Consider the following 6,699-nt stretch of genomic DNA (forward strand, 5'->3'; position numbering starts at 1 on the left):
TCAGGTCCTATTTTTTTTTTATAATGTGCCTTTTATAAAAATTGGATATGACATTCCTGATGGTAATAAATGAGAGAAGAATTGCAAAGCCACTGCATTTTTGTAAATATTATTATACAGGACTTTCCCTTTGTGTCTGCACAAAGATTGATATTCTGTGTAATAGAAAAGACGCCAGAACTATCTTCACATACACATTTTCCACATTCTTCTGCTTGATAAACTTTCACAAAACATATGTCTCAGTCTTGTTTTTGTTTTGCAACTGCAAATGCTACCAGATAACTGTTTCTCTTTGTCTGCAAATTCCACAAGTCTAAGACTGCGCAAGAAATATATTGCAATATGCTGACACTGTTGAATATTTTGATAAACTGCTCTAATAATCAGACTGAAGGTCAAAAACACGCAAGGCAATTCTGTCACATCTTGACAGCTGCTAGGATTGGCTGAGAACTAGTCTCTTCCCACGTCCTGCATTAGGTCTTCAGCTCAGTTAGCCTAGAGAAAACGGCTGCTGAATCTGCATTTTTCCTGTTCGTTCTGTATTCTGACTGATATCGCAAGGTGTCACTTCTTCCTTCAACAAAATCTTCAGAAAATCTAGCCCCATCATAAAACAGGAAATTCAAATTGCAGAAGGTGCCCCGGGGGACACAAGGTGTCCTCAAAACACCTTTATCCAGCAAAATAAACAGGTGCATGCAAAGTAGCACTGTTGTCGCCAGAGTGAAATAAATTTGTCCATTATAAGATTGAGAATGTAGTAAGAAATGGTTCATTTTCTGAAAGGTGAGCACTGTGAGAACTGTAATGCTACTTTATATCATATAACTTTAAAGGATTATGTCTATTATATTATTTATATCTAGCGGCTTCAGTTATAAATTTTTATGATAAAAACCCACAAATCACTATTGCAACTGCATTAATCAGATAGTAAAGGAGAAGATACTTTAAGAAGTGTCTTCAGACATTTTCTTCAACAGAAAGCATGTACTTTGTAGGCCCTCATATGATGGGGATGAGGCTGCCCATACCAGTTTGCTGACAGCAGAATATTAACACCGAGTTTCTTGATGCGTCTTATGTGATCAACATGATGTACGTGTTTCATTGGCAGGTTTCAGCATCAGAGGTGGTCAGGGAAATGAAAGCTTTTTGAAGATTTAACAGGGTAGGGCAAGCAAGACCCCCTCAATAATACAGCTTTCAAAGCAACTAGATCTGCTGGGTTTTGTTTGATGTTAATATTAATGCCAGCTCCTATTCAACCTAGAAGTCAACAGAAGAATTGAATAATTTCCCTTTTATTCTCTATGATATTTTATCCATGAAACTTTTTTGAGCATTGACTATAATGGAATTAATTTTCTGTGGACTGTCATGGTAATTTAGATCAGAGCACTCCCTCCCTGCTTTCCCTTTGGAATGCTGTAACACTGCAGTTGGCACCATCAGCTGGAGCACTGAGCAGTCACAACTACTGAAAAAGTCTGAACAGCCACAGCAACAAACACAAATACATCCAATTCTTAGGAAAAGATGTGACTAACACTTTGGCGCATGTTCAACAGTGAACAAAGCATTTGAGCTCCACAATAAACTGAAACCTTTATTTTTGATTAGTCTTATTTTGGCTTTCTGAAGAATAAGAGTAGTTTGTTTTTTCACAGTGTACTAAAAATACTTCTACCTTAGCATACACCCAGGCCTGTCAGAAATAAAGCTGCTACCTTAAGTTACAATTTCTGTATTTAAAAATTGTCTACAGATACATTCCTCTTAGCACAAGAATTGCCAAAGAGATCGCTCATTCTGAACAGCAGGTTTTCAAGTACTGATATACCTCCAGCTTCCTAAAATACAAGGAAAAAAAATCATAATTTTGAACCATTAAGGTTGCAGAGGACCTCCAAGATCATCGAGTCCAACCTTTGACAGAACAACCCCCATATCAACTAAACCGCAGCACCGAGTGCCGAGTCCTGCCTTTTCTTGAGCACTTCCAGGGATGATGACTCCACCACAAGTCCCAATGCACAAAAACCCTTTACATGAAGAAATCCTCCCAACCTGAACACGCTGCAGCACAGCTTGAGGTAATTTCCTGTGTTTACTCAAAATTGGTCTTAACACAAGAAGTAGAGCGTGTTTCAATTTTCATCAAAGCAGGGGAAAAAAGGGGAATATTTTATGAATGCAGTGTTCAATCCTACCAGATTTTAATCTTCCATTCATTCAGCAGGATAAACTGTTTTGTTATTCAGTGAGCTTATAGCATTTTAATGCAACCTTAATGGTATTTTCCCAGCTGCTGGAAAGAATACTTACTTTCGTCTTTCAGCCTCAAATTTACTCAGCAGTTTCCGGAGACCACCATTCTTAAATCCTTGGAAATGTGCTGCTGGGGCTCCCACAGTGATAACATCATACAGAGCATCTGGAATGGGAACAGAGGAACACAGACATCTGAATGCTTCTATCCCTAAATCATGGAAACACTATGACATCTATTCCACAAAAAGTAAGGACAAGTCTATATAATTTCCAGGGAATAATTGATAATCCATGTCCCAAGAAGGCCCAAGAGCTAATCAATCTTTCTATACAGCCACTGCACACTTTAAAAAGTTCATTTGATTTATGGCTATATGTAAATTATGTGCCACTGAGTAGAAGAATATTCCAGCTCTGCAGTTTACAAAGCTGACAAGTAAATTGGCCCATTGCGTATTCCACTCTATTGCCCCTTTCATTATTTAACTTGTAGTCATGTTCAAGCATTTTAGAGTCAAAAGAGACCATTTTGATGGAATAGTCTGACTGAATAATAGAGACTACTGAATCACAGCTAATAATTCCTGCATCAAGCTTGTCTCTTGGTTGAGTGAAGGCATCTCTTTGTTTAGGCATCTAATCTTGATTAAAAGATTTCAAATGACAACAAACTCACTGCATTCCCAGAGAAGTCAATTAGGCTAGTAAAAATCCCTATTCCTTTTCTAGCTTGAATTTGTTCGGATGTAATGCTACTGTACTTTCAGATATAATGGTGTTTAATGCTGAATTGGTGAGCCCTGCTCTAGGATATACACTTCTTATATATGTTTATAAACACAAAGTCAGTTGAGAAGCTACCAGAATAGGAAATAAATCATACTAATGAAATGCTTGCTGAGAAAACAATCTGTTGTCTCTTTCTGTATATACCTGGTGCCTTATGACATAGGGGATGAATTCTTTTTGTGGATATATGCTTACAGAACTGGAGGTGAAACATCATTTTTCAAAGAGCTCGTGATTGATTCTCAGGGTGGAGATGAAGATTTAATTACATCCCACACCACATAACTATTTTTTCTAAGTTTAAAAATTTACATTTACAGTAAGTACCTGTTTTGTACCTGAACTTACTGGAGGTACAAAAGTGCAGTTCCAAATGCCTCATCTTTAAAATGCATTTCTAAAGGAAACGTTACAGGATGTTTTTTGAGAACTGTTTTATTCCTCAAAGAAGTTTCCCATGTAAATTAAAATGTAGACCTCTCCTAAAATAGAACTTGCATTGTGATGATAAATATGCCCAGAAGCATGAGCACTGTACAAATGATTCACAGTTAATGAACTATGCCTTACTTCCTGAGCTGAATCTCAGAACACATTTGCTCAAATTGATTTGAGCTCTAATGAGTTGGTGACTCTTCAATATCCACTTAAAAGGAGAAGTGACATAATTTCATTTGCCTAAGGTGAGCCTCAAGGTTCTTAAATAGCCCATTCTTTTAGGTCTTTATACAGATTATCACTAATACATATTCTTCAGCTATTAGGACTCCACTGATACTTGACAATAAGGAGGAGGAGGAGGCAGTCAGTGTCTTAAACTGGCCAGATGCAAAACAAAAACCACTTCAGTTCACCAAATCTATTTAAAACAAGCACATATTGCAAACAGAAACAAAAGCAAAGCTATGTCAATATACAGATTTAAGTTCTCTAGTATGATGAACAGAGCACAATGTGGGGTTTATCAAATGGATAAGGATACCATTGACCCATAGGAAAACAGTATTTTTCCTCAAAGCTACTCCTACTGAAAGCTTAAGCACACTTTCTCTTCCATTTCAGTACTCAATGACAACCCAAACAAAAGTTCAGGAAAAGCAAACCTATTATTATACATGTCAAACACAAAAAAACCCACATACCAATGTGTATATACAATAGATGGGATAAAAACCTATCTTGCATTCCCAAAATTAAGATATCTGATAGTGTAAGGGCTAATGACACCTCCATGGATCATTAGCTTGTTTAAATGCCACCTCCATGAATTTTTATTCTTCCCCTTCCAGTATCATTCTCCTGGTTATATTCCAGGTGTCCTTTGATATATGCCAAGCAAAGCATGAGCTGAGAAAGACCAACTTCATATCGAAGTGCTGCCTATTCCAGATCAATTAGCAATTGCTGCAAACTGCTTAGCCTGCATATATCTAATACAAGACACAGGGAAGAACATCAGTTAACTAACAGAGGCAGAGTTTTATAATTTGAAGATCCAAATTTGGAAGACAACTAGAACAATTCTAACATTTATCTCTTCCTGTACTCTTTTTGATTATCAATTAATGATGTGTGCAAAGCAAAATGGTTTTGGAGAAAAAGGGAGAAAATTCATTAAAAAGCAAAACAAAACTCCAGTACTGTAAAAGTTGTGGGTGCTTAAGTAAGTCACAGATTTCACTCAAATTCTCTTTTTATTTAGCAAATAGAACAGTGTCCTGTTCACAAAGAGGTTTTGTTGAAAAGACAACGTTAAGCTTCTGGCCCCCATTACAAACCTAAAAATCCTTTTCAGTTAATTAATTAACTTGAAAACATTAAATTAAAATCTGTGTTATCACATTATGTCACTATAAATCCCCATCTTGTTGAAATATTTGGAGGCACAGTTTTTTAGTAAAACAAATAACAAAATATTGAACCAACAAGTATCTAACAGATAATTGGAAGCCCCTGTGTCCCAATTTAGAAGTGGATGTATACTCACACAGTACAAAACAGGAAATTTACCACTGTTTTTATTTCCTGTTTTACAATCTTAGATGCAGAGTGTATTAATAAGGCAAAAACCATATCAGAATGTAATTTCTGTGTTTGTAGTTACAGCAAATTTATCAGATCTCAATTGATCAACAAATTATTCACTGTGCCATTTGGTCATATATATGTATCAATATGATCTTTGATCTGTAAAGGAAGCTGCTAAAATCATATGCAAGTGGCAACAACAGAATTCTGTGTTAAAAAGAACCACAGACCATGTTAGAGAAAGTTATCCCCCTTTCCAGGAGATGTTGGAAGCTTGCAGTATTTTCACTCAACACTGAGCCAAAATAGCACATATTCTCCATTTACTTATTTGCTTGAAGTGTCATAGGAACAACATGAGCACATTCTTGGAATCTGTTTTTAGAAAAGAACTTGGAAGAAATTTAGTTAACCAGCCCCTAGTTTTCCAAGATGTGGAGTAATTGTCCACAACTTGTGGCATCAGAAGACGAGGCAGGGAAATTCCTTGCAGAGCTTTGACTTTGGATGTGATTTCTAGATTTCAGTGAAACTGTGTTTCAAAGCACACTTAGTCATACTTGGGGAATTTCTTTACCTTTCAATCGAGGACTATGCACATGCATTCTTTGCAGATGAAGATTTATTGGGATGAATTCTAGTGTTTTTTCTCCTTTGCTACAGCTTGATTTAAAGGAAGAACCTGAAAAACAAAAGTTTAAAGAATCATTGTCTTAACTACCCAGATGTTTTTGTATTCCTTTTAAAGGGAGACAATACTTGTATGTGAGGAGTTGTCTTTAATTTACCTTCAATGGATAATTATATATTAGGAGATGAAATGTTCACTGAGTCTCAGCATGTATCCATACTGGAAGCAGCAAAGCAGCATTTAATTCATAGAGCAATCTAACTGTTTTATTCTGGGAGACAGATACTCTTCCCTGCTGTCTGAAATCAGTCTGTAGTCTGCTGGAGACAACGCAGCAGTTAATGTGCATTGTGTATATTCTGTGCTAAAACTGCGAGGTTACAGAGCTATGATGGCACTGCATTTTTCCAAGTAAGATTATTTTCTTTGAAGAAAAGTATTGTATTGAATAGGCTATGCGTTCTTCCTAGAAAGGTCAAATAAAGAAACACAAACTATCTTAAGAAAAGCTATATATTTGTTCAGAGGAGGCATGATGCCTTGGAAAAACAAAACAAAACAAATTAATATGGCTGTATATTTCCAAAACATTAGAATTTGAGTAGTTTTTTGGTAGCGTAAAGAAAAATAATTAAAGTCCGACAGCATTAAAATATAATTTACCTGAACACATTTAATACAGAATCTGTATAAAATAAAAGGGTGTAGATTAGGAAAGAGAGGTGGCCTTGTCTTCTAACTCAGGCAGCCCAACGTTCACCTAGGCCACTTTTCCAACATTCTATCATTTCGCCAACTATTAATTACTAGAACTAAAATTCCTCTCACTCAGATGGAATTTTTAAATAAGTTTTGCCAAGGTTCAGCCTTTTTTTGAAGCAAACACATAAAAAGATAAAGAAAATATTTTAAATTGTTTTTTGCTTGCCCAATCAAGATTTGCTAGTGTTTATCTGTTGAAACTGCCACAG

Source organism: Melozone crissalis, unplaced genomic scaffold (assembly GCF_028551555.1).
Source record: "Melozone crissalis strain CALT ecotype California unplaced genomic scaffold, PUWL_Pcris_2 ptg000276l_1, whole genome shotgun sequence".
NCBI classification, from domain to species: Eukaryota; Metazoa; Chordata; class Aves; order Passeriformes; family Passerellidae; genus Melozone; species Melozone crissalis.